Source organism: Gopherus evgoodei, chromosome 1, assembly GCF_007399415.2.
Source record: "Gopherus evgoodei ecotype Sinaloan lineage chromosome 1, rGopEvg1_v1.p, whole genome shotgun sequence".
Lineage (NCBI taxonomy): Eukaryota > Metazoa > Chordata > Testudines > Testudinidae > Gopherus > Gopherus evgoodei.
Genome location: NC_044322.1, coordinates 207,671,596 through 207,698,019, shown reverse-complemented (window position 1 = coordinate 207,698,019; position 26,424 = coordinate 207,671,596). Strand labels below are relative to the sequence as shown.

General features: G+C 47.8%; 1 protein-coding gene and 1 long non-coding RNA gene across 6 annotated transcripts in view; one reads left to right on the top strand and one right to left on the bottom strand.

Annotated features, from left to right (window-relative positions):
* The window catches only part of LSAMP (limbic system associated membrane protein), a 1,474,250-nt gene that overhangs the window by 819,693 nt on the left and 628,133 nt on the right, over positions 1-26,424 (top strand). The window lies entirely within an intron of this gene.
* On the bottom strand, positions 6,602-25,152 carry LOC115635132. The gene is made up of 3 exons (XR_003996541.1): positions 25,143-25,152; positions 24,522-24,526; positions 6,602-6,697 (listed from the first exon to the last, which is right to left on the bottom strand). It is a non-coding gene; the product is annotated as an uncharacterized LOC115635132 (long non-coding RNA).

Below are 26,424 nucleotides of genomic sequence, written 5' to 3'. Positions count from 1 at the left end.
GCCCCTCAGTCCTGCCCTGCAGCAACCTGCTGTTCCACTCCTGGGCTCCCCACACAACCCTGCCAAGGCACATCACACCTGCCCTGCAGCTTTTCCCACCCTGTACTCTCCACATGGCATTGTCCAGTTCCACGCAGTTTTTACCAGTTGTGGATCAAGTGCTGCAGGTCAAGATTTACACCAGCTGGCAATGCAATCTATTTACACCAGGATTCAACCCTGACCTGCAACACTTCCTGCTACTTTGGGTCTGGATCCTGGCACAGCTCTGCCCTGGTATTTTAGCCCTGATTGACAAAGGTACTTATGAGCCTAAACTCCAGACAAAGTTTTACCTGCCACTGCAGTCCACAAAGCTCCTGTTGAACCCTGCAGACTCTTGAACTCACTCAGTGCCTAGCAATATGTCTGCATTGCAATTAAACTCCTGTGACTGGCCCATGTCAGCTGACTTGGGCTTGCAGGGCTCAAGCTGCAGGGCTATAAATTGCAGTGTAGATATTTGGGCTTGGCCTGGAGCCCAGGCTCTGCAGGCCTTGAGACAATTTTATAGTCCCATAGCCCTACAAGCCCAACTCAGCTGACATGGGCTAGCCGCAGGTGTTTTCCCATACCTTAAGTTTTCAAGCCCAAAGTTTCCTAGGTGCCTATATTTCTGCCTCTGAGCATGAGCACGGCTGTCTCACTGTAGGCACCTATCTCCCACCTATGCCCCGGAATGATTCACGAACCAGGGGCAGATAGGCATTTGCTGCTTAACTTGTGTGTGTGGGCCCTATCAGGGATCCATGCCCTGAGCTTGCCTACTGCATTAGGTCCCATTCAAAATCCAGCCAGAGGAGGGGATTAGAGCACTCATGTGGGAAGACCCAGATTCAATTCCCCCTCGGGAAGAGGGGGAGAAAGGATTTGAACAGAGGTTTCTCGCCTCTCAGGAGAGTGCTGCAACTGCTGGGCTATGGGATATTCTGGTGGGGCTGCTTTAGCCTCTCCTCTTGAATCTGTTCCACTGGGGATAAATACTTAAATTGTCACTAGGCCAGAGAGAGTGAGAATGGCTTTGTAGCCCAGTGGTTAGGGAAACCCTGCATCCAGATCCCCAGCTCCAACCACTCTTTCATCATTTATCCACAGTGGAACAGCTTCAACAGGAGAGATTGAGGAAGCCTCATATCAGAATAGCCCAGAGCTCTGTAGGTAGAGCACACTCCAGAGAGGTGGGAGACCTCTGTGCAAATCCTTTCTCCTGACCTGCCCAAAGGGGGAATTGAACCAGGCTCTCTCACATCCCAGCTAAGTGCATTACACACTGGGCTAAATGTTTTATAGTGGGTAACACTATCACTACCTCCTCCAGCTGTTTTGTGGAGTGGGGCAGTACTGCCTCATTCCCCCATAGGCACCTAAGGCTCCTGATTCCAGGAGACAGGTTTCTGTTGGTGGATCGCAATTAGAGATAGGTGTATCTGTCTCCCTGTATCCTGGACTTAGTGCCCATCTCTGTGATAGGGGAGTGGTTTAGCACATACCCCTATTGTCAGCATCTTCCATTGGTTACCTTAGGCACCTAGCAAGCTGGCATCCCAGTCCAAGGATCTTCTCTCTCCCTATTCATTGTCTAGGGAGCCTCAGCACCTCACTCTGGCTTTGTGGATCACAGTGTTGTTCCTGTGATTTTTTTAGGTGCCTAAAGCTTAAGTGCCATGATGCTCAGCATTGCAACGCCTAAGTCCTTATGTGGGTTTGGGCCTTTAGTCCTAACTTGTAGCACCTCCTGCCATTGAACGCCACATGGCTCTGCCAAGCTTCACAGTTCTTACCTGTAACAACACCTGCTATTCCAGTGCTGAAACCATTGCAAGACTAAATGGACCAAATCCTCAGCTGGTATAAATCAACGCAGCTGATTTACACCCAACGAAGGGTCTGGTTCTGTAGTGGAAATTAGGGGAAGCACAGAGTGTGAAGGAGGACATTTCAATATCTAGTATTAAAGCCTCTTTTCTATAGGACTATTCATGCCTCTTCTGTCTGTCATCCTACTTAGATTTCACATTTTTAATTAAAAACTCTGTAACTGCTATTTCTGTTATATTGTTAAACCATTGACTAAACTCTACCTGATCGCTTGTCAGTTTCTTCTGATGAAGAAGCAATGTCTTTTCTCTACAAAATCAGACATTAATAAAATATGTTGGCTTTTTTTTCTTTTTTTCTTAAGCCTTAACTTTAAAACAGTAGTTTCATAAAAAAGCTTCTCTCTCAAAAGCAGTGGTGGGACAATCTATTATTGAATGAAACAAATCAATATTAATGCAATGCGATGGCTGAGATTTGCTTGAGTAGTATTTTACATTCGTGTGTACGCTGTTAACTCTGCCTTATTAGACATGTGCAGCATCGGTGAGTTAAGATTGCTGTGGGAACCATCATTTTTTAAAATTCCCTGACTTTTACGTGTGTAAAGTCAACCCTGAGCTAACTCGCATTAACATCATGTAATTTCCCTGCTTGAGGAAAGGGTACCTGAGCATTTCCTTCTGCATTCAGTTGCACATTCAAATGAGGGGAATTTGATTCACATTCCCTAGCTGAAGTAGGGTAGCAACTGGCTCTCCAAAAGAGCAACGCCACCAACCGTTAGTACAACACGTGGATTCAGGGGGCGGATATCCATTGTGTACTGCTGCTATCCATATGCTGGTATATGCCTGGTAGCACACACACTAAAGCACAGGAGATGGGAACAGAAGCGAATGGGCTGAATCTCCACAGCCTTGTACCCTGTGGAGTCCTTTACACTTGTAAAGGTGTTCCTACCCTTCTGGATTGGTAAGATTTGATAGCCAGACTCCGCTAGGTGTAGCACAGTGAGATATGAGTCTGGCTTAATCTTTCCCACCTTCTCCATCACCTTTCCTTCCTTCCTGACTCTGATGCCAATGCATTAGCTTGTTTGTTGCTGGTCTCCCTCACCATAGTGAAGAGTAATTAAGATACTGAGCCTGGCTTTCCTCTTGCACTGGTATGACACTGGTATACTCCATTGGCTGCAGTGGAATTATACTGATTTTTGCTGGTGTGAGAGAGGGGAGAATCAGGCCCACTCTTTGAAGGTCGGTATTGCATCCAGAACAGGAGTGGTGAGATTAGTTTCCCTCTCCTCATCTCTTCCAGAAAGCACTGAGAGGAGAACAGCCAAACTGTGGACAAATGGTGGCAAAATGTCTGATCGCCTAAGCCACAGGGCAGATAGCCTGCATATTGCCACTGATTGACTGGTATGCTACCAGGTGTCTAAGAGTTTAAGGGCAGATCATCTAGTCTGACCTCCTGTATATCACAGGCCAGCACCCAGCACCTACTCACTAAATGCAACAACCAAACATAGACCAAGGTATTACAGCCCCTCAGCAGACTAAACTATTGTGCCCCAAAGGCAGTGAGACTTGTCTGGGCTCCCCCCACCCAACCTGTTCCCTCCTCTGGGGTGCACACGCCTGAATATTGGGTGGCTGGATATTTTCCACCTGATACTCAGAAACATCTGGCTCACTAGATATGGTTGAGCTGTGTCCTGTTCAGCAAATGTTCACCCTTTCCCAATCAGTGTGAGATATTTCTGCCTACAGAATTAGTTTTGATAAAGTTGGACTTGAATACCTGAACTGAAAATGAAAGTGGCATATCATTCATAATGATAGTAGGCCTGTAGACTGAAATCTCTCTCTGCCCACCTGGCAGTCGTGGATTATGGTAGACCAAGCTTCTTTTCAATGTGTCTCAACTGTCAAGGTATAGTATGGAAGTTTTGTCTCCATGGCCCATTCAGCCCTTGGCTTCTATGCTGGAACAAGGGGTTAGGGGCAATTAGTGCTAAATGTGATGGTGATTTGGGGTGTGACGTGGATATATCTGGAACTGGGAAAACAGTGTGAATCTGGTTAAGGTTTCATAAAGTTCGCTGCGTGCACATTCATCGGAGACTTTTACCCTAGCAACACTCGGTGGGCCGGCAGGGCGCCCCCTGGAGTGGCGCCACTATGGCGCCGGTTATATACCCCTGCCGGCCCACCGTTCCTCAGTTCCTTCTTACCGCCCGTGTCGGACGTTGGAACTGTGGAGCGCAGCGTGCTGTCCTCCACCTCCCTAGCGATTCACTCATCTTTTCTTATTGTATAGAGTTCGTTTAATTGTAGTTAGTTAGTGTATTTAGTAGTTCAGTTTGTGTAGTGTAAATAGTTTGACGGGATTGGGGGTTAGCCCCTTCCCCCACCCCGGTGCCTTGCCCATGCCCGGCTCACCGGGCTTCAAGCCGTGTGCAGTCTGTCGTCGGCCGATGCCCACTGGTGACCCGCACGAAGCCTGCCTGAAGTGCTTGGCCGAGGCCCATCTGACAGACAAGTGCCGGATTTGTAAGGCCTTAAAGCCCCGAACCAAAAAAGAGCGGGACGTTCGCCTCAGGCAGCTGCTGATGGAGGCAGCGCTGACTCCCCACTCCTCGGCACCGGCACCGGCACCAAGATCAGCCACTTCATCGGCACCGGAGCAGACCTCAGTGAAGACTCCGAGTCACCGGCCTTTTCCGGCACCGGCTTCTACCCAGCACCGCTCGAAGTCACCTACGAGCAAGAAGCGCAAGCCTCCTGCGGCAGCCGTGCCTGCACCGCAGTCAGAGCGCTTAGCCAGACCGGACCGCCCGGCACTGCCATCTGCCGCAACGTCAACTTCCGCTGCACCGTTGACTCCGGCCCCAGACGAGCCGTCGAGTCTGGTGCATACCAGCTCCCCGGCGCGGGCCGCGGTTGAGCTTGTCGTGCCCTCCACTCTGGAGTCGTTTTCCACGGCACGGGACCTGATCGCGCTAATGGAGCCTGAGCTGCCTCAACCCCTGGCACCGCTGGTGCGGGTCCTCCAATCCACAGGCAAGCTGGCCCTTGTCAGACCTTCTTCGCCCGGTACCGTGGGACTTCGTCACTCTCGGTCCCGATCCAGGTCCCGTAGACGCTCACGGTCCCACCATCGTTCTCAATCACACGGCTGCTCGCAGTCCCGGTACCGCTCCCCATCCTGGTACCGGTCGTACTCGCGGTACCGCTCGAGGTCCCGGTCGCCGTCCGGACACTACCGGCACCGTTCCAGGTCCCGTCATCACTCCCAGCACTGGGCTTCTTGCAGCCGCTCTCGACACTACGGCTCCCGGCACTGGTCGACCTCCCGGCACCGAGCTGGTCGCAGGTCCCGGTCGCAATCTCGACACCATAGAGGGTCGCGGCACCACTCCCCGGCACCGTGTGGGGACGGTTCCAGCAGACGTAGGCACCATCACTTCGCGGTCTCCACACCCCCATGGCCATCTCGTCCACCATCAGTCTCCTCTCATGCCGGATCGGCGTCGTACGGGGACTCGGATAATCAGCAGGACCCTCAGCAGTGGTCCTTTTGGACTCCTTGGGCTTACCATCAGAGCCAAGATGCCCCACATCCACCGCTGTGCTCGAGGCCCTCTGAACATAGGGCGCCAGAGGCCACGGTGAGCAAGACCCCCTCCAGAGGATACAGAACATCTCCCAGCGCTGGGCTAGGACGTGCAAGACCCACCCGAAGACGTCCCACAGGACCACGACTCACTTCAGGACCCAGTGGTCCCTGGGGTCTCCTCCTCTTCATCACCAGACGAGGCAGTAGCAGGGACGTCCACATCTGGACCGCCACCAATTGACCTCCGCTCGCACCAGGACCTCCTTCGCAGGGTCGCTCTTAATATAAACCTGCCCGTGGAGGAAGTTCCTGAGGTGGAAGACCCAGTTGTCACCATTCTGTCAGCGGAGGCCCCGACAAGGGTTGCCCTCCCCTTTATTCGTACCATACAGGCTCGAGCAGATACAATCTGGCAAACCCCGGCTTCCGTTCCACCTACAGCCAAAGGGGTCGAGCGCAAATATATGGTCCCATCCAAGGGGTACAAGTACCTGTACATACACCCTCCCCCTTGTTCGTTAGTGGTTGAATCCGTTAACGAGCTAGAGTGCCATGGCCAACAAGCCCCTGCACCTAAATCGAGGGAAGCCAGGCGCATGGACTTGTTGGGAAGGAAGATCTACTCTGCGGGGGGCCTCCAGCTCAGAGTGGCGAATCAGCAAGCCCTCCTGAGTAGATACAATTATAACACATGGGAGTCAGTTGGGAAGTTTATCGAACTAGTCCCGCAGGATTCCCACCAGGACTTCTCGGCTTTCCTGGAGGAGGGGAAAAAAGTGGCTCGAACCTCCCTCCAGGCCTCGCTAGATGCCGCTGATTTGGCAGCTAGAACAGTCGTCTCAGGGATCGCCATGAGGCGCGTATCATGGTTGCAGGCATCTGGTCTACCACCAGAGCTGCAATACACTATACAGGACCTACCATTTGATGGTCAGGGCCTGTTCTCCCAAAAGACAGATCCGCGCCTCCAAAGTTTGAAGCATAACCGCGTGATCATGCGGTCCCTCGGCACGCATACGCCACAGACCCAGAGGCGACCTTTCCGCCCTCAACCTCAGCGTCATTATCCCCCACCTCAGCCAAGACAGGACTTCTCCAGAAGGAGAGGCCGTAACTCCCGCAAACGCCAATTGGGCCCTCAAGGGGGTAATAACTCCGGACCCGCCAAACCACCGGCGGGACCGAAACCAAACTTTTGAGGGTGCGCTCGGGAGCACTGTACCAATTACCTCCCAGGATCCTTTTCAGTTCACCAACCGCCTTGCCGCATTCTTCCCTGCATGGTCCCAGATAACATCGGACCGATGGGTTCTCAGCACGGTCGAGTGTGGTTACCGCCTTCAGTTTATTTCGTCCCCTCCTTCTCACCCTCCCTCCCCGTCTCTCTTCAGGGACCCCTCTCACAAGCAACTCCTTCTGCAGGAGGTTTCGAAGCTCCTTGTGTTGGGAGCTATAGAGGAGGTTCCGGAGCACCTAAGGGGAAGAGGGTTCTATTCCAGGTACTCCCTAATTCCCAAGGAAAAAGGGGGCCTCCGGCCCATCCTGGACCTGCGAGCTCTGAACAAGTTCATCACGAAGTTCAAGTTCCGCATGGTATCCCTGGGAAACATTATACCCTCCTTGGATCCCAAAGATTGGTACGCTGCTCTCGACATGAGGGACGCATATTTTCATATTGTGATTTACCCCACACACAGAAGGTTCCTTCGCTTCGTGATAAACTGCCACCTCTACCAATTTGCGGTCCTTCCCTTTGGCCTCTCCTCGGCCCCTCGAGTATTTACAAAGTGTATGGCAGTAGTCACCGCCTACCTCCGCCGCCATCGAGTTCACGTTTTCCCGTATCTCGACGACTGACTTATTCGAGGGACCTCCGAGGCTCAGGTTGCCGCACACGTAAGCATCATCAAGGACCTATTTTCCCATCTAGGTCTGATCCTCAACCTAGACAAGTCCATTCTGCTTCCTACGCAGAGGATAGAATTCATCGGGGCCATGCTGGACTCGAATCTGGCAACGGCCAGTCTACCTCCACAGAGGTTCCAGGCTATAGTCTCTCTCATCCAGAGGCTACAAGCCTTCCCAACAACCTCTGTCCGTACCACCCTCATCCTACTCGGCCACATGGCAGCGTGCACTTTCGTGACAAAACACGCAAGACTACGCATGCGCCCTCTCCAGACTTGGCTTGCCTCGGTTTATCGTCCACGCAGGGATGCCCTGGACATGGTAGTCACAGTCCCAACAAAAACCCTGGACTCCCTCAACTGGTGGCTGACACCTTCCCTGGTGTGTGCCAGTCGCCTGTTCCACCCACCACAGCCTTCGGTGTCGTTAACAACGGACGCTTCATCCCTGGGCTGGGGTGCACACTTAGGGCACCTTCACACCCAGGGCCTTTGGTCCTCGCAAGAGCTGGCGCTACATATCAATGTTCGCGAACTGAGAGCGGTCCGCTTGGCATGCCAAGCCTTCCAACACCATCTACAGGGCCGTTGTGTTGCGATTTTCACGGACAACAAAACGGCCATGTATTACATGAACAAACAGGGGGGTACACGGTCTTCTCCCCTTTGCCAAGAGGCGATGCGACTGTGTGACTTCTGTATAGCCCGCTCGATAGACCTCGTAGCCTCCTTCCTTCCGGGAGTCCAGAACTCTCTCGCAGATTGCCTGAGCAGATCCTTCCTGTCCCACGAATGGTCCATCCTTCCGGACATCCTCCTTTCTGTATTCCGGAAGTGGGGCTTTCCCCAGATAGACCTATTTGCCTCCAGGGAAAACAGGAAATGCCAGGTATTCTGCTCCCTTCAAGGCCGTTCCCGGGGCTCTCTTTCGGACGCGTTCCTGATCCCCTGGAAGGGACATCTTCTCTATGCCTTTCCACCCTTCCCCCTAGTGCACAGAGTCCTGCTCAAGCTCCGCAGGGACAAGGCCAGACTGATACTGATAGCCCCCTCATGGCCGAGGCAACACTGGTATCCCATGTTGCTCGAGCTATCCCTAACGACCCCGATACCACTGCCACTCTGCCTGGATCTTATAATGCAGGACTTCGGCAGGCTTCACCATCCAGACCTGCAGTCCCTACACCTGACGGTGTGGCTACTGAATGGCTGAACCAATCCGAGCTCCGCTGCTCTGCCCAGGTCCAACAGGTCCTTTTGGGAAGCAGGAAACCCTCCACGAGGACACATACCTCGCCAAGTGGAAGCGGTTTTCTCTTTGGTGTGCACAACGTTCCCTAGTTCCAGAGGCCGTTTCGATCCCTCTTATCCTGGAATACTTGTGGTATCTCAAGGAACAAGGTTTGGCACTCTCGTCAATAAGGGTGCATTTAGCCGCCATCTCCACCTTCCATCAAAGGGAGGCGAACAGTTCCACTTTCTCTCACCCGATGGTTTCAAGATTCCTTAAGGGCTTGGAGCGCCTATACCCACCAGTTAAGCCTCCTTCCCCTACCTGGGATCTCAATCTTGTTCTGGCTCGGCTCACAGCCCCACCCTTTGAGCCCTTGGCCGCTTGCTCGTTGCTGTACCTGTCCTGGAAGTCGGCCTTCCTGGTCGCTATCACTTCGGCCAGGCGGGTTTCGGAGCTCCATGCTTTGATGGCGGACCCCCCGTATACAATCTTCCACAAAGACAAGGTGCAGCTACGCCCGCATCCGGCTTTCCTCCCCAAGGTAGTCTCGGCTTTCCACATTAATCAGGATATCTTCCTCCCGGTCTTCTTCCCGAAGCCGCACGCATCAAGCAGGGACCAACAGCTTCACACCCTGGATGTCCGTCGAGCCCTTGCCTTTTACATCCAGAGGACAAATCCCTTCAGGCGCTCGCCCCAGTTATTTATAGCGGTGGCGGAGCGTATGAAAGGTATGCCTATATCGGCTCAGAGGCTCTCATCATGGGTAACGTCTTGTATCCGGACGTGCTACGACTTGGCCCACGTCCCGATTGGCCATCTTACCGCCCACTCTACTCGGGCTCAAGCCTCGTCGACCGCCTTCCTGGCGCACATCCCCATACATGAGATATGCCGCGCAGTTACCTAGTCGTCGGTGCATACGTTCACTGCTCACTATGCGCTCGTGGCCCAATCAAGAGACGCCGCCGCCTTTGGCTCAGCAGTTATGCACTCCGCAACATCTCACTCCGACCCCACCGCCTAGGTAAGGCTTGGGAATCACCTACTGGAATGGATATGAGCAAGCACTCAAAGAAGAAAAGACGGTTACTCACCTTTGTAACTGTTGTTCTTCGAGATGTGTTGCTCATATCCATTCCACACCTGCCCTCCTTCCCCACTGTCGGAGTAGCCGGCAAGAAGGAACTGAGGAGCGGCGGGCCGGCAGGGGTATATAACCGGCGCCATTGCGGCGCCACTCAAGGGGGCGCCCTGCTGGCCCACCGAGAGTTGCTAGGGTAAAAGTCTCCGACTAACGTGCACGCGGCGCGTGCACGCCTACTGGAATGGATATGAGCAACACATCTCGAAGAACAACAGTTACAAAGGTGAGTAACCGTCTTTTCAGCAGCATTCCTGTTTCCATGAAGAGTTATTGTTGCAATGGGTGAGTGGACTTCATGGAACACTCTTAGGTGTTTTTCACAGTTGTGAATGCTCACTTTGCCTGCATTTTGATGGATTCTGAAACCACTTCACTCTTCTTGTGTCCTTTGGTGGTGGTTTGGCTTTTTACAGTCACTTGTGCAAGTGAAGTGTTGTTTGAATGACCACAAAGAAAGAGAATTTCTGTTGTCAAGTTCTATATTCAAGAAAATAAATTAATGTGGAGAAGAAACAGAAATACTTTACAAAAGGGAAGTTATCCAATCACTGAACAGAAAAAAATAGCATGTGATTTACATAGCCAGTTAGTGATCATGAATATTCACAATTCTTTAATCGAATGAAAGCTCCTTTACAAGTTTTCTGGCTGAAATTTGCTCATGTAACATATTAATTGAACAATGTTCCATAATAAATAAATGCATAAAAATAGTGATTTGTTCACAGACCCACTGAAAAAAGGGGGCAAAATCTACATTATAAACTATATGTAGTGAATAATCTGGCCACTTCTAGTTCTGAGCTCTCCTGCTGTGGTGTCTTCAGCAAATGAATGATATAAACCTGCCTCTGGGAAAAGCAGGAATTACTACTATTAGGAGTGGAGGAAGAACATTGAGCTGCCACATTCTGTAAAGTTCAGGGGAGTTGGGTTCTGGGATTTGGATTTAGCTGATGATAAACATTATCAGTCATAAAGTTTGGCTATCTGGGGGTTGGTTCAGGCCCATATCCAGCTGGGAGTAGGAAGTCTGCATGTCTGTCCATACAGCTTTACCCCACACCTCCCCAGACATGAAGAAGATATTCAGTGCACATTGTCATTGCTGGGTGTGTAACAGCAAGACAAATTAAAGCCCCAGCGTTTGAGGAGCTAGGGCAGGGGTAGGCAACCTATGGCACATGTGCCGAAGGCTGCACACGAGCTGATTTTCAGTGGCACTCACACTGCCTGGGTCCTGGGGAGATCTGCATTTTAATTTAATTTTAAATGAAGCTTCTTAAACAGCTTAAAAACCTTATTTACTTTACATACAACAATAATTTAGTTATATATTATAGACTTGAAGAAAGAGACCTTCTAAAAACATTAAAATATGTTACTAGCACGCGAAACCTTAAATTAGAGTGAATAAATGAAGACTCAACACACCACTTCGGAAAGGTTGCCAACCCCTGCCCTAGGGGCTACATATTGTTGGACACATGTGAACAGACTGTAAATAAACAGAAAAGGTCAGCGCTATCCCAGAGCTGCATGTGAAATAACTGCAAATGACTGCATGCTATCTGTTTAGTTAACAAGGGGGAAAAAAATCAAAATGCTGCTTCTGTAACATGTGAGAGTTCAAATCATCAGTGGTCAGAAGAGAAATACCAGGTGAAGGCTGTTGACCATGAAAGATTGGAGCTATTTAAAGTGAAAAGGTCCTACACAAAGTTTGGTCTGATAAATCTGGAATATAGACTACACTTGGGCCACTTGTTAAAGGCGTGGCACTTAGGGGACCTCTGAAACAGTCCAAGCTGCTAGGTGTCATTCATTCAGAGACATTCACAGGACATATGCAGATTCTGTAGGTGTGAGCCGAACAGAGACGTGCATGTAACCTGTGCAGGCATACCACACTCGTGCAGGATAAAGACGTGATAGAGAGACTCACGCATGTTATGGGCACAGTCTGTACACAAATGCACAAGACTCATGTGAATGCCCTGGCCATAACATGTATACAGGTGTACATGTGCACATGGAAGTGCAACCCATTCAGAGACATTCATGAATGGACATGGTAAGGAATGCATTTGAGAGCTTTGGAAACAATCCGTATGCAGAGGCATGCAGATATTCCAACTATAGTCTCAATGCAGTGTGTGTGGTGATGGTGGGGAAGAGATGAACAAAATTTGTCAGTTGCTTCTCCCTCTTGACCTGTAAATTCCTTGGTGACTGGCCTCTGACTGTCGTTACTCACCTATGTTAGACCCTTGCACATAGGCTTTACTTTACTTAGTAATTACCTGACAAGTATCCTTTTAACTTCACCACGCAGCAAATTACATGCCCAATTTCCCATAACTACATGGTGATTACATGGCCTTGCACACTACCTGGTAATTATAGTCAAAGGTGTTTTTACAAAGGTTAATTTCTATGGGACTGATGATGTCTCCCCCACCCGCTTCCACTCCTGTGCCCAGGTCTTCCTCTTCCATGGATAGAACTCAGCCTTTTCCACAGCACTCTCTGTTCCCTTGGATTCCGTGGAGGGCCCTCTGCAGGTCCAGGGATCTGTATGGAGGGAGAGGGCAGCTGGGAGTGGATGTGCATCACTCCCCTACTGCCATTGCTGCCCCCACACAGAGAGAGAGCTACTAGGCTGTCCTAAGGGCTACGGCAGACAGAGGGGTCTCTGACACTGAGGCAGTATTGGAGCTGCATTGCTAAGGAAAGGGGCCAGAGTTGCACAGGCCTCTGCTGATCTCCCTGGATGCATGAGTTTCGTGGTGGGGAGGTCTGTGGGGCTAAGGGTCCAATCCTATTCTGCAGGGTGTGGCAGGAGCAACCCTGCCTGCCCTTGACTGAACAATGGGGGGAGAATATATCCCCTTGTGTGGTTTCCCTGCCAGAGGGATGATGAGATCTTATATAACTTGCAGTTTTTAGCCCTTCTGTTCAGATTCTGCTCTAGGAGAGAGAATGCCTATCTCTACATCGGTTACAAATCTCTACTCTGTTATCACAAGGCAGTTCCTACCTAATCACACAGCTTTTATTGCATGCTTCACCGCAAAACACCCTGCCATGCCGGATGCTTTAACAGGCTGTATTAGGGAAATAATAACAAAGCAATTCAGAATGCTGGCCTCATAGCTACTGGGTGATTTAGTGACCAGGCTGTTCTGTAATTTCTTTGTTAATATGGCTCTGTGGATTTGGCTGGGAAGAGCTGTCAATTTTTCCATGATGATGGACTGTGCATTGTACTGTGAAAGGAGCTGGTGGGTCTCTACAGTTCTCCCTGGACATGCCTCAGCATCACAAAGTTGGCACTACTCTCCCAGCACAACTGGTACTAATTGGTATCCTTGATGGCATTCTCAGGAAAGAGGCCAAGGAGCAAAAGGGTCCTGGCGGCTGAATTCTTCTCTAGCCCCGAGAAGTGATCTCTCTATGTCAGGCATGAGGGACCTGTCTGGCGGTGTGAGGACACTGTAAGATACAGAGTGAAATGCTGGCTCCACTGAAGTCAATGGCAGAACTTCCATTTACCTCCCTGGGGCCAGGATTCCGCCTGGAGTCTCTGCAGTCCAACAGCTTTTGCCAGCACTAATCTGTTTTAAAGAGAAAATCAAAGGATGCACTCTGTGTTTGTTTCACTCTGCCAGCGCCCTGTATGGCCAGCACAGTATGAGTGGCCACATGCTCTCAGGTCTCACCAATTCTAGCTTTACCATGGTGGATGCATGTTGAATCCAGGAGAGGACAGATTGAAAAAGGATGGACTTCTGCAGTAGCTGCTGCAAAATAATATTTGCCCACCAAAGAAGGATTGTGAGTAAAAGAGGTGGGGTGTGTGTATGCGAGCGAGAGAGAGTGGGAGTGTTGCAGTGTTGTAGAGTATGTATGGGAGAGAGAACATGAAAGAGTGAGACGGTGTGTCAGAGAGTAAGTGTGTGTGAGACTGAGCGTATATAAGAGTGTTGGAGGGGGAGATGTGTGTGCCGGGGGTGTTCATCCATTGCTGTGTGATCCTGTGTGAGGCTGAGGTGTGCAGAGATATGATGTGTGCTGCGCGAATGATTGATCTTCCCTTGTGACCATCATTTTTTTTTTGTTGCCTGCGCCTTTTAGTAGCAATGCAGCAGAGAAAGAGAAAAGGAAGCATCCTCCTGGAGACTGCTCTATGTCAGCCTCAATAACCATCACGATACACAGTGCGAGGGAGCCCAAAGCAGCCTAATTGAGAGGCATATGTTGAAAAGGAAGCCAGTGGCCACAGCTGGGGCCTTTGACCGAAGGGGCTGTTAGAAGAGTTTTGTGAGTTAGGTAGACAGGAATGGCTTGGCTAAACAGTCGAGGAGACAAATCTTGGGCTGTCTAGGTGTGGTGGGTGGGGCAAAGTTCCCCTCCATTCGGTGGGGAAAAGCTCGTCCCTATTGCCTAGTCTGAAAGCTGTCAGTGTGTTCTGCTGGGTCTGTGGCCTGCACTGGCCCCTCTGCTGTCTCACCTGTGGGCAAGTGGACTCAGTGCCTGTTCCTGTCATGTCTCCTGGCCAGTTGTGTTCAGTCAGCCAAACCCCCTCTTTCCTCCAGTAATGTCAATTATACATCTGCAGGCACAGGGAGGGCTGAGCCAGGGGCTAGGGAAGGCAAGAGCCTGCAGACTTGTAGTGCCTTCCTCCAGAGCCCTCAGGCACCTGGGAAAACAAAGCCTTGGCCATGAATAAAAACCTGCCTGACACATCCCTCTGGTGCCTAATCCCGTGCCTCAGCTGGAGCAGAGGGGTGTTGCAGGGCTGCTAGGAGAATGCGAATGCAAGTGACTTGCCTTGTTCTTCAGGCCTCAGAGGCAGATTGACACTGGCATGCAGGCACACACACACATAGTCACGTGCTCATCTACACCCCACATATGTCTACACGTCACACACATCCCACCTGTGCTTCAAAAGGCAGGCATGCTCACACCCACATGTCTGCACTCTAGCGCTCGCACACAACAGCCTCACATGTGAAATCCATACATCATGCACCCCTCGATGGCACATACACTCACACACTCGTGCACGCTCAAACACAACGATGTATGTGGTAGCTTATGTGCTGCAGCCCCTTGCAGACTTTAACATGTATGAACACATGCACATTTGGTGGTACACACACTCAGCTGCCTGCATACAATTGCACACTGACACACCTTCAGACAGGTGCACTTGCATTTGGTCATACACATCCTCACACTATCTGCTGATTCAAAGACAGGAAAAGATAAAAGGATTCAGGTGGAGGGGATGAAAGAAAGAACAATTCCCTTCAGTTTGTTTGAGCTTCACTGGAATGCACTTCTGTTTAGTAGAGTCCAAATTTCTCCTAAAATAACCAAAGAGGTTGTTGCTGCATTGCATTTTCACCTCTCCCTTCTCTCGCCTCCTGTGAGGTGGGGAGAAAGGGGAAATACCAGAGCAGGCCTGCGAATAGCCCAGGTATCTGAAGAGAAATGTGAGAACTAGGCCACTGTCCTGGCTTCTGAGGGAGGAGCACATGTTTTCCAGCAGGGAAGCTTGGAGCATGACCCTTAAGATAAGTACCCACATGTTTTGGGAGGATGAAGTCTGTCTGGAAGTATTTCTAAGGGAAATTTGCAGTGGTGGTGGAGATAAATGTTTGCAAAGGAAAGCTTCTTGCTTAATCTCGATGTGAAAGTTGGGTCAGAGGTGTAGGAGGGAAGAGGGCTCAGTGGTTAGGGCCCTCTTCTGGGACTGAGAGACCCTGGCTTAACTCCCTGCCATGCCACAGAATTCCTCTGTGATCTTAGGAAAGTCATTTAGACCCAGAGCCTCGCAAGTATTTTTAGGCTCCTAACATCCACTTGTTTCAAAGGAAGTCAGGAGCCTAAATGTCTTTGAGGATCTGTGCCACTGGGTCTGTAAAATGAGGAGGGTAGCACTTCCCTACCTCGCAGGGTGTAGTGAGGATAAATGCATTAGCAACTGTGAAGCACTCAGATCCTATGGGAATGGGAGCCATATAAGCACCTAAAACAGAAAGCAGATTACTTTCCTCTAAGATTACCCTATCCTGAGACACCATCACTGCTGGAGGTTCGGCTAGTGGTCCAGTTTTAATGTGAGCAATCCAACAGGGACTGTCTCTTATTCTGTGTTTCTACAGGGCCTACTGCAATGAGGGCCTGTTCTTGTTTGGCTCCTAGGCCCTATTATATTAAATAATAGTAATAATAACGTACTGGCTAATAAAAGAGCATTAACCCAATAGCTGCATGCCTGGAGTTACATCTACAATATACTACAAGGGAGCAATTCTTGTGGATATAAAAAACGGCCATCTGTGGTGCACTGTGGAGTAAGGACACAGAGAAGCACAGAATAAATGCCCTTTTATTAACTGAGCTCCAGGGGTCTGCAGTGCATTCTAACAGCTGGTACACTAAACTAACCTCTAGCCCGGCTCATTTCTCAGGCCACCGACCATTAAAGGAACATGTTGTTACACCTCTCACTCAGTTCACACACATGTATCAGACAGAGCAGTCCCCAGAACTTGTAGTGTTTGTGAGTAGTGAGAGGACATAGGTACTCAGGAAACAATTCAAACAGGTTATATATTGTTGATTTAGTCACATATCCTGTCTCTGCAGGGGCCAGTGTCAGATGAATCAGAGGCAGGTGGAAATCCCTCATATCACATTGAAGTATGGAATATATAGCGGGGGTATTTTTACACTCCACCCAGTTAGAAATCAGCCTGCGGCCTGAAACACCAAGACCAGTCGTGCAGGTTTTTGTTATCCTAGCTAGAGTAACTGATGATGCTGATCTTATTCATATACTGTAAGTCTCTAATCCTTTTCAAAAAAATCTGAACATATTTTGTTCAGTAAGGCAGTAGTGGGTTCCTCACATAACTAAATATACAGTGTGTTGCCCAGAAACACACTTGTTGCCTTTAAAGTCTCCCTGAGTGCCTTACCCTCCATTATGGGTCATGCTGAATACAATCATCCACATAGTCCTGGAAATGCTGCAGCTACCCCCATTCTCAGAGTGGCACAAGGCAGCCAGCATATTCCTGTAAGTTTGCCTGGAGGAGGGAGATGGAACAGTGTTCTCTGTAACTCCACAGTGTTCACGACTACTCTAGAGAGTTCCACAGCCAGAAAACTACTACTCCTTTCCCCTCTTCTCTCTCTCTGTTTTGATAGTTCTAATAGCTTCAGTGGTGTTTGAATTCAAGCTTTGAATATTCCATGACCAAACCACTGCAGATCCAAAAAGAATTGTTTTTTTGTGACTGAGATGCTGGGCTTTAGAGAGCCAAGTGATGCATTGTGCAAAGAGAGGAAATGAGCCAGACTGAAGGGAGCCTGGGAATACCAGCAGGCCCTGAGTTCTGGTGGAGAGAGTTGGGGAAGGGTACTGATTAGTTACCCTGCTGGCTTGTGGATTAAGAATTTACTGGGCACTGTGTGTCCAAGGCACTGTGCAAATCTAAATGCAACCAGGGCTGGCCCCAGGTTTCTTGGTGCCCTGGATGAAAATGTTTTTTCAGTGGTTGCAATTGGATGTGCAGTTCCAAACACCTGGCCCATGATCATTGAACCAAGCAGCAATAAGGAGAGGAAAACAAAGGTTTTGTCACAGAATCATAATAGCAGTCAGAATAACAGATGTCAATTCTGCCTGCTTGCCTACATCATGTGCAAAATGCAGCTGGCTAACATGGAGACTTGCCTGAAGAGTGCTGTGCTCCTTGTGGAAAATAGTCCTTATAGATCTGGCTCTGCCATTCTGAAGGCTTCAGACAGAGCACCCCAACATTACAATCACTAAGTACAGGGATCTCACTGGGGCTCAGAAGTGCCTATTTCCTGTTCTTAACTGTGGGACGACTATAGGAGAATCCCCCACAGGTTATTTGGTGGAGTTTTGCTTGGGAGGGTTAGCAAAGCTTTCTTCCCCACGTGTTGCCTTGATACATAGTCAGTCCATGTCCACGACAGGTTTATTTTCTTATAAAGCCCACAAGAAACTTGCATGACCAGGTGGAATGAAAATCTGTTCTTTTAATGTATTTAGTCTGAGGCAATTCATTTCTCTCTCTTGCTGTCTCTTTGCCCCTTTCCCTCTCCTCTCCACTTCACGGTTTCTTGCTGTACTGCCTATTTTTCTCTCATTCCTTTCCTTCTCCCCTGCTTTGTCCTGTCTTGAGACAGCAGTTTGATTATCTTTTCAGTGCTTTGATCCTGCCATGGGGAAGACATGTAACCTGGTCTCTCTCCCTCCTGGAGACACTGGAAGGGCAGAAAGGAAATACCTGAGGCTAGAAGGCAATGATTTAATACCATTTATTATCTAGCTTGCTGTTGCCCACCTCCCATTTATCTTTCATCAAAGGCAGGACATATTTGTCCATTTTGTTTTCTTGCAACTTTGTTAAGTTTTGGATTTTGTTGAGCGACTGGGCGGAGGGTGATGTAGGCATGTGTTGAGGGACAGGAAGCAAGAGAGGGAGGGGAGGGGAGGGGAGGACTGGATGGATAAATGGGCGGATCGTTGAGGAGGAATAAACTTTTATAGAAAATCTTTCCAAGTCCAAGCAAATAAGTTTCTGAATTTGTACATTACAGATAATCTGTAATAATTTTTTGGTCTTTAGTGTCTGAAAAGTAGGCCACGTTGATTCAACCTTGATGTGTATGGGATCCCAGGGGAAGCTCTCATGTCTCTTCAAAGGACTCTGGGGACATGAGCACATTTCCCGATTGATTATACCTGAGTTTCCATCTGGCAAGAGGCTTGGAATAAGTACCGGTGTGACCTTTCCACATTTAGCACATACAAAAAGATAGCTCTGTATTGATACAGTATATACAGGGAGTGTGAGTGCGTATGTGTGCATACACACAGTGATGCATTCAGGCATGCACAGACACAGTTGGGCCCTGCACTACTGTGCAAATTGGGAAGGAAGGTCTACGGGGCCTTCCCTCCCCACTGAGGCCCCAGCCACAACGGGAGCAAGGGGGATGGGGTGAAGGTGGAAGCAACTTGCCAATCAGTGGAGCGGATGCTGAACCCTTTCTAAGGGTGGACGAGCAGCTGCCACTGAAGCCAGCACTGGGCTAGACTGTAGCCTCTTTAGGAATTCTGGCTAAGTCATCCAGATCTCATCCAGGGAATCCTGCTGCAGCATGCACCTCCTTCCCCAACCTGAGCCACCACCTGCCCTAATGTATTAACTAACACATTTATCCATTAAGACAGGTCTGGAACGTCTTACCTATGCTGAGCTAATGTTGTTATAAGAATCTTAGCATCTGCATTCCCCAACTGTTCATGCTTTTAACAGCATCAGCTTCACACTGAATTCACAAAGGTTTTCTTTTTTTTTTTTTTTTTTTTTTTTGCATTTAATTCCCTTGGTGTAGGTTGTTGTTGCTGTTTCTTTGTTTTCAAATAAAAGAGCAAAAAGAAATTGCCTCCACTTATCCCATTCATGGCTCCCGTTTGGCTCTGAAGTTCACATCTCTTGGAGAGGAGTGTAGAAGGAGAAAGGTCCCATTTTTGCCCCTACTCTGGCTTGGCTTGAGCCAGGGCCACAGGGATTGCTGTGTCAGAATCACTGGTCCAGTCTTGGATCAGTCCAGCAGCCTGTCTCCGGTATTGGCCAGGAAATGGTATTCCAGTGGAGCAGAGTAGGGACATTGTTCCATACATAGAGGGCAGGACATTGCAGAGTTCCTTGTGTGAGAAACAGGTGAATGGCGTCTCCATACTGAATTGGCAGAGTGGAGCATAGGGAGCTCACGTTGTTACACTTTCAACAAGGCTCAGTGTTTGAACAAAAAATGAGCCACTACTGCCTGAGCTAAAAAGCCCGGCTCTACTAGCATTTTTACAGGTTTTATTGGGATTTCTTTTTTCTATCCATCTCTATAACTAGCTGCCATAGGGCTGGATCCTGCACCCATTGATGTTGTCAGAAAAGCTCCCATTGACTTCAGTGGACAGGATAAGGCCCTTCGTTACTATGAGTCCCGCTGTTTAGGGCTCAAGGGGATCAATAAAATCTTATGCCCATGTCCTAAAATATCTTTACAATGCATTAAAAATGTCCTGACTTTGAAGTCTTATATCTTGGATCTTTCAAGATGAGACACAAGTGCTGTGTCCCCCATTTGGAAACAGAGGATCTCCTCTTGACCATGGAATAAAGTTCCCGTGCCTAGCCAAGCACAACATCACTGCAGGTGCAGGACTGAATATTTCCCCTCCTGGGCATCAGGCCTGGGTCATTTGGGGGGGAATAAGGAAACATTTTTATTTTATTTTTTTTTTTTTTTGGTGAAATGCTTATTTTGAAGAATATATCAAAACACTTTCAAAATAATTCCTAAGATACCTTTTTTCTCTAAAATGTGCAACATTCTTGAATGTCTGCAAAAAATCTAGCACATAATAAGCACTACCATAAACAACTATTAATAATAATAACAGGCCACATGTTCAGCATCAGATGCAATGGTTGCACCTGCAAAACCCCATATTTGTATGCACAAGCTGGAATTTCCATATGCACATCTGATAACTATGCACTTAATTACTCAGTTGTACATATATTTGGCTGATCTGAGCACGCAGATACTGTTTTTCCCACATAAACCTGAGGTACAGTGGGAGCAAATACAATTGGTAACCTCTGGAGAAATGACGATAGAACAGCCTGAGGTCATGAAAACCACTCCCATCATCCCTTCACCTCCAAAGCAGTTAGAATGAAACAGTCAGTTTTCACAGGAGTTGTTTTATGTACCATGTTAGAACTCCTGTAATGTCAGATGTGGCTGGCCTTCATGCTTCTTGGTGTTCTCCTCAGCAGGCTGCAGACAGTTAACGCTCTCTCCTCCCACCTCACCAACGCCCCTTCAAAGAGAAAATTAGATCAAAGTTTGATCATTTCCTTGTGTTGGAGAGCAACACATGCCAGGATTAATAGGTCTCAATTTTTCAGAAATATTAAAATTTGCTCTCTATTGTCAGGACAATAAATCTTTTGCCCTGCAAGTTCCTCTTGCACTGGGAGAGACGGAGCGATTGCTGACCCCAATTACACAATTAAATCTTTGAAATAATACTGTTTGATATTAAACAATTACATTTCTCATAAGAAAATATCACCATTCTCTTGCCAGCCAAGAGATTATTAATAATGCAGCTACACATATCCGATTGTGTGTTAATAATGAATGTCTACAAAACCTTATAAACTGTTAATATTGCATGTACCCACAAAGCTCTATAGGATGCTAATGTACACCCATAAGGTATTCCCTCTCCATGCAATTCTCAAATATTGCATTCCATTCTAGGCACCTTATTACCAGAATGAGGGAAAAAATATTTGGGGAAAGTACAGATGTGAGTAACAGTAATGATGAGAGTGCTGAAGAAATTGATCTGAGGCTAAGGATTTGTCGCATGGCTAACAGACTACGAAAGTGTGGGGCAAACATGATAGTTCCCAAGGAGGTAAACACCAAGGGGCTGATGTGAAACCCATTGAAGGCAATGGGATTTCTCTCCACTGACCTGATTGGGCTTTGGACCCAGGCCCCAGAGAGAAAGGGGATACATGTCTATAGCTAAGAGTAAGAAGGTTGCATTGTGAAAAGGAAAGGGTAGGTTGACTTTCAGGAAGAACTTCTTGACACTGAGATCTATTAGATTGTGAAATAATCTCTCAAGAGAATTGATGGGAGCCTGAGCTCTCACAACAGTTAAAACCTATATGGACAAAGCACTAGAAAAGGTTTCTACTCCCAGGTTCCCAAATGGTCTTTTCCATCTCTGATGTCTGTGATTCTGTTACTGCTGTATATGCGTGCAAACCCTATTAAAAGTTAATACCAGCTAACAAACATCCCTGGAATTTTAATAATAACATCACACTCCTTCTAAACCTCCAGGATGTTAAACAGTGTGAGCCTTCAAATCTATGCCTGATGCTACAATATTAAGTGCTTCAACCCTCTATGGGATGATGATAATATATGTCTACATGTCTCTATATGATGGTATTAATTCAAACCTACACAAGTGAGGTAACCCTGTGGTTACAACATGGTGTTTTCTTTTTTTCCCTCACTGATCGCTCATCACTGCAGTACAGGAAGCCTCTCTCTCTACTGTCAAGTAGTATTTTGGGTTGTGCTGAAGCATGAGCCCCAAAATTACAGCCCTGTTCATTACAGAACAGGCAGGTTTCTCCTGCTGCCTTGGTGTGTGGCTATTATCACGATGGAGCTTGCTGTGCTGCAATTTTTGCCCTTTCATTTTTTCACAGCACTGCTTTCTGGACCTAGTGATGGCTCACTTGGCCAGGCGTAAGGTGCTCCCTGTTGCCAAGTTCAGCTGTGACTGGAGCACCTCATCGTCCCAAGTGTTCACACTGACATGTCTGCCTCTGGCCAGCTGGCACCATGTTCATAGGAAGCCTTCTTCTGAGATAGGCTGATAAGGAAGTCACACAAATGAGCTCTACTGTGTGTACAGTGCTATTTCTACAGGTATGTGGCTTCTGGATAACTTAGCCCTAGGCCAGAAGAGTAAAGAAGCTAGACCAGACAGGTCTCCTAAGCAGAGACCTGTACACTGTGGGTTAATAATGAGAGGACTATGTCCTCCAACTATGAAACACCCCGGTTGTGTTCAGTTTCTATGAATATTGTAGTGAACACACTGACTGGTAGGAAAGGTCTTGGGAACAGTGAATGTTATGTAATTCTTTGAGACTATTTGCAGGAAGCCAAATGTGAACTCCTAAAAGGAAATTTTCTCTGTGGAAGCCCAATTTGAAAGGTTACTCAGAAAACAGAAACGTGCAATAGGATCTACAACATATGTTCACTCAAAATGTAGCCAGTGCAGCTCAAAATTTTGCATACTGACTACTCATGGGCAAACTACAGACTAAGAATTCTTTACAGAGGCTAGTCAGCAAGTAATTGCAAACGACAAATAAATTTGGGAACATTACAAACTGCTTGTGGACAATTCGCAAACAGACACAGAGGCAAAATTAATCATATAAATTATTCACAATGAATGAGTCTCTCAGCTCTAATTAAAGCCCTGTAGGGTGTTAATAATAGATGCCCTCAAAACCACAAACAGAATCCTATAACCAAAAGTCTCTGCCTGTGTCTGTATTATGGATGCTCCTTGCTTATGAGAGGAATATGTATTGGTGTTGACAGTGTTGTGATTTATCTGTATCTGACTACTGGGTTTGAGTGTCAATGACAGCTACAGTGGTCAAAGCTCCTCATTACCCTTTTTTGTAATCTAAGACTGTGGGTGATTAATTGTGGCAGGAATTTCCATGGGTGTTTGTAGCACCGATTTTCTCCCTTTAAATGTTTGAGTCTGTTTCTTTTCCAGCCCTTGAGGCCTTCCAAGTGGAACACTTGTAACATTGTCTTTCCTTCTTTGAAGTTGGTCAGACTTCTTTTTTTTTCTCTCCTTTTAAGTGTTTTCTTGAGTGCTTTAGGTGATTTTTTCAGATGTGTATGAAACCAAAGGGCTAAGGGCCTGATCTAAAGCCCATTGGGATCATTAAAAAGACTTCCACTGACTCTGATGGGCCTTTGATCAGGCCCTAAAAGTACTCACTATGGCTAGGTATACTGTGAGCAGTAAGCCTGCCTCACATAGTTCTTACAGTGCCCCGAAGTCCTCACCTACAGCCTCCCACTCCACCACCACCTCCCAGCTATTCCAGTCTTGGGCTCCCCACGCTCAGCTCTGGTATGAATTGTTGGGTGGTGCCTTCTTAGGGGACATTGGTGTAAGAGGCACCACTCTCAGATGTCACTAGCACAAAGATGGGTTTTAAAGAGGGATCTTCCTGTGAGATGTGCTGATGCCAGAGAGTAGCAGGGCATTTGTAAGATATCTGGTGGGAGACCCTGCCGGTGGGCGTAGAAACCCAATGCTTTATGCATCCTGAGTGCTTTTATCATTGTGGTTTGTAAAGAACCCACGAGATCATAATACGGCAGTAGGGCCTGGGAGTCAGACCTTTGGTCTAGTTCAGAAGGATCAAGTGAGCACTTTCACAAACATGCTCTGTCCTTGAGTGAGTAACCTCCTCTCCCTGTATGTCAGTTTCCCCAGTCTTAACATGGGGACAATAACAGAGCTGCTCCCAGAAGGGTTGAGAGGGTGAGCGTGCTAGTGTCTGTAAAGAGCTCTGAAGAGGAGAAGTTCTCACTTGTATTATTTCATCTCCTTTCCATGCCCCTAGAAGCCCAACTGGCAGATTGCAGGCCATACCATGACCCTAACATCTGAATATTAATGCAGCTATTTGCTTTAGGAAGATCCAGCAAGGACAAAGGAAATGCTCTTCTTGACGCATATATAATGTTGGGCTTTCTATTAATGTTTTTTAACACCACAACAGTGTCTCCAAATGCATGAGAACTCCACAGAGCCACCTTGAAACCACCTTCCTCCCATCTCCCTGCCTGACAGACAGTGCCTAATCAGTTAAAAAATTGGTTAATATTTTCCCCTGCATTCCTCAGAGATCTCTTTTGCATCTGTGTTCCCATTCATCAGCCCCATCATGTGTCTTGTATCTGTCTAAAACCAATTGCTCTTCCCCTCTTCTTTTTCCACTTGACAAAAGGAATTGGAATTTAATAAGAGTATACTGTGAAATACCAGCACTAATCCACCTCCCCTCAATGGACTGGCACCAGAAGTCCCTGAGTTTTCTTTTTCAGCACCAAACTGTTTCACCAACGAGAACCCTTCTTATACCATAAATACCCACCACACAGGTGTCTCCAGCTGACAAGATAATACGTTATCAATCATACATTCCCCAGCTTGTGCAAAATCCCGTCTCCCTTCTGTTTGTTTCATCTCAAGGCAGATGAAGCACTGAGAAGCGGCAGTGGGATGAAAATTAAACCTCTCTCCCATCTTGAAAAAACCAAATGACACATCTCAAGCTTGATCTAAGCAACAGCATCTAATTCCCAGAAGTCACTCATTAGCAGTTACGCAATGGCGGCGTTAAGGGCACCAGGAAGAGGGAGTCAGCTGAGGAATGACTTTCTGCAAATGTTACTTCTAAGAAGGAAAAAATAAATACCTCAGTCATAATTCTGTGGCTGCATTGACAAAGTCAGGGATGCGTGCTTTTTTGTCGAAGGCAAAGAAATTCCGAGCAAGCGAAAGCATTTAGCCTCATCTTGCTCTCCTCCGGCTGCCTCACATGCATATTCCCATTGAGACAGGGTAAAATTTCTCTGATGAGCAAGGGGTTATCTCCCTCACCCAGTCCCTCTGCACAGGTGCTAGGGGGACTGATTATGAGAGGGGCTGCTTGGGAGACAGCATTGGGTGGATGTTCTTGGGGATACCAAGTAGCACAACCAGTGTCTTAGGGCTGGGCTGAACCCCAGATTGAGGGGTGTTTCTTGGTGATGGTAACCAGGGACAGCTCCAGGTTTTTTGCCACTCCAAGCAAAAAACAACAACAGAGTGCCACTCCTTGAGAAGTATTAGAGGGTAGCCGTGTTAGTCTGGATCTGTAAAAAGCAACGAGTCCTGTGGCACCTTAAAGACTAACAGATGTATTGAAGCATAAGCTTTCAAGGGTGAATACCGACTTAATCAAACACGACGTCTGATGAAGTGGGTATTCACCCACAAAAGTTTATGCTCCAATACGTCTGTTAGTCTTTGAGGTGCCACAGGACTCATTGTTGCTCTTGAGAAGTGCCGCCCCAAGCACATGCTTGGAACGCTGGTGCCTGGAGCCGGACCTGGTGGTAACTTGTTTTGATTTCTGATTATAAACATCCTTTGAGGGAAAGTTCTTGCTGACTGTGACTGGGTTTTCTTTTGCTGGGTTCTACTAGCAGCTCGTATCCTCCTCTTCCTGCGAGACAATGCCCCACATTCCTGCTGTGTAGGAGGGTTGTGCAGGAGAGGGTTGTGAGTGAGGTGTTTCATCCCTGTTCAGGCCATCTCCTTCCATTTACATCTCAGGGTGCAAATGAATGGACCACTGGCCGGGTGGAAATTTGTGAAGCAGGTGGGTAGCAAAGTTGCTACAGTCTCCCCTAGTATATCACATTATAGGAGTGTATAGGAGTGGGCCCTAAATTTGGCAGTGAAGGATGAGCTACTGTTTTTGTACCAGTTTAACCATATTGGTTTGAAACACACATAGTTAAATTGGCATAACCGCCTAGTGTAAACAGTTATAATGATATAAAGGGGCTTGTATCAGGGTAGTTTATTCTCTTAAATTTAAGAGGTAAAAGGCACCTTTATACCAATATACCTGCATTCACACAGAGGTTTGTATTCATTTAACTGTAAGAAATCACAGCCCTAACCAATATAGTTATTCCAGTACAAAAGTTGTGTGCAGACCAGGCCTAAGATGTTTATGAGAGGCCTAGATGCTGAAGTGGGGTCTCAGTGGTTGCCATAATATGAAAGGCTCAATGTAAAAATTAGGCCCAATTTTAGAAAAAAAAAGTAAGAAATGGCACTCCATAAGCAAAGGGATTGTGACGCACTGCGCTATCCAATCCTAGGGAACATG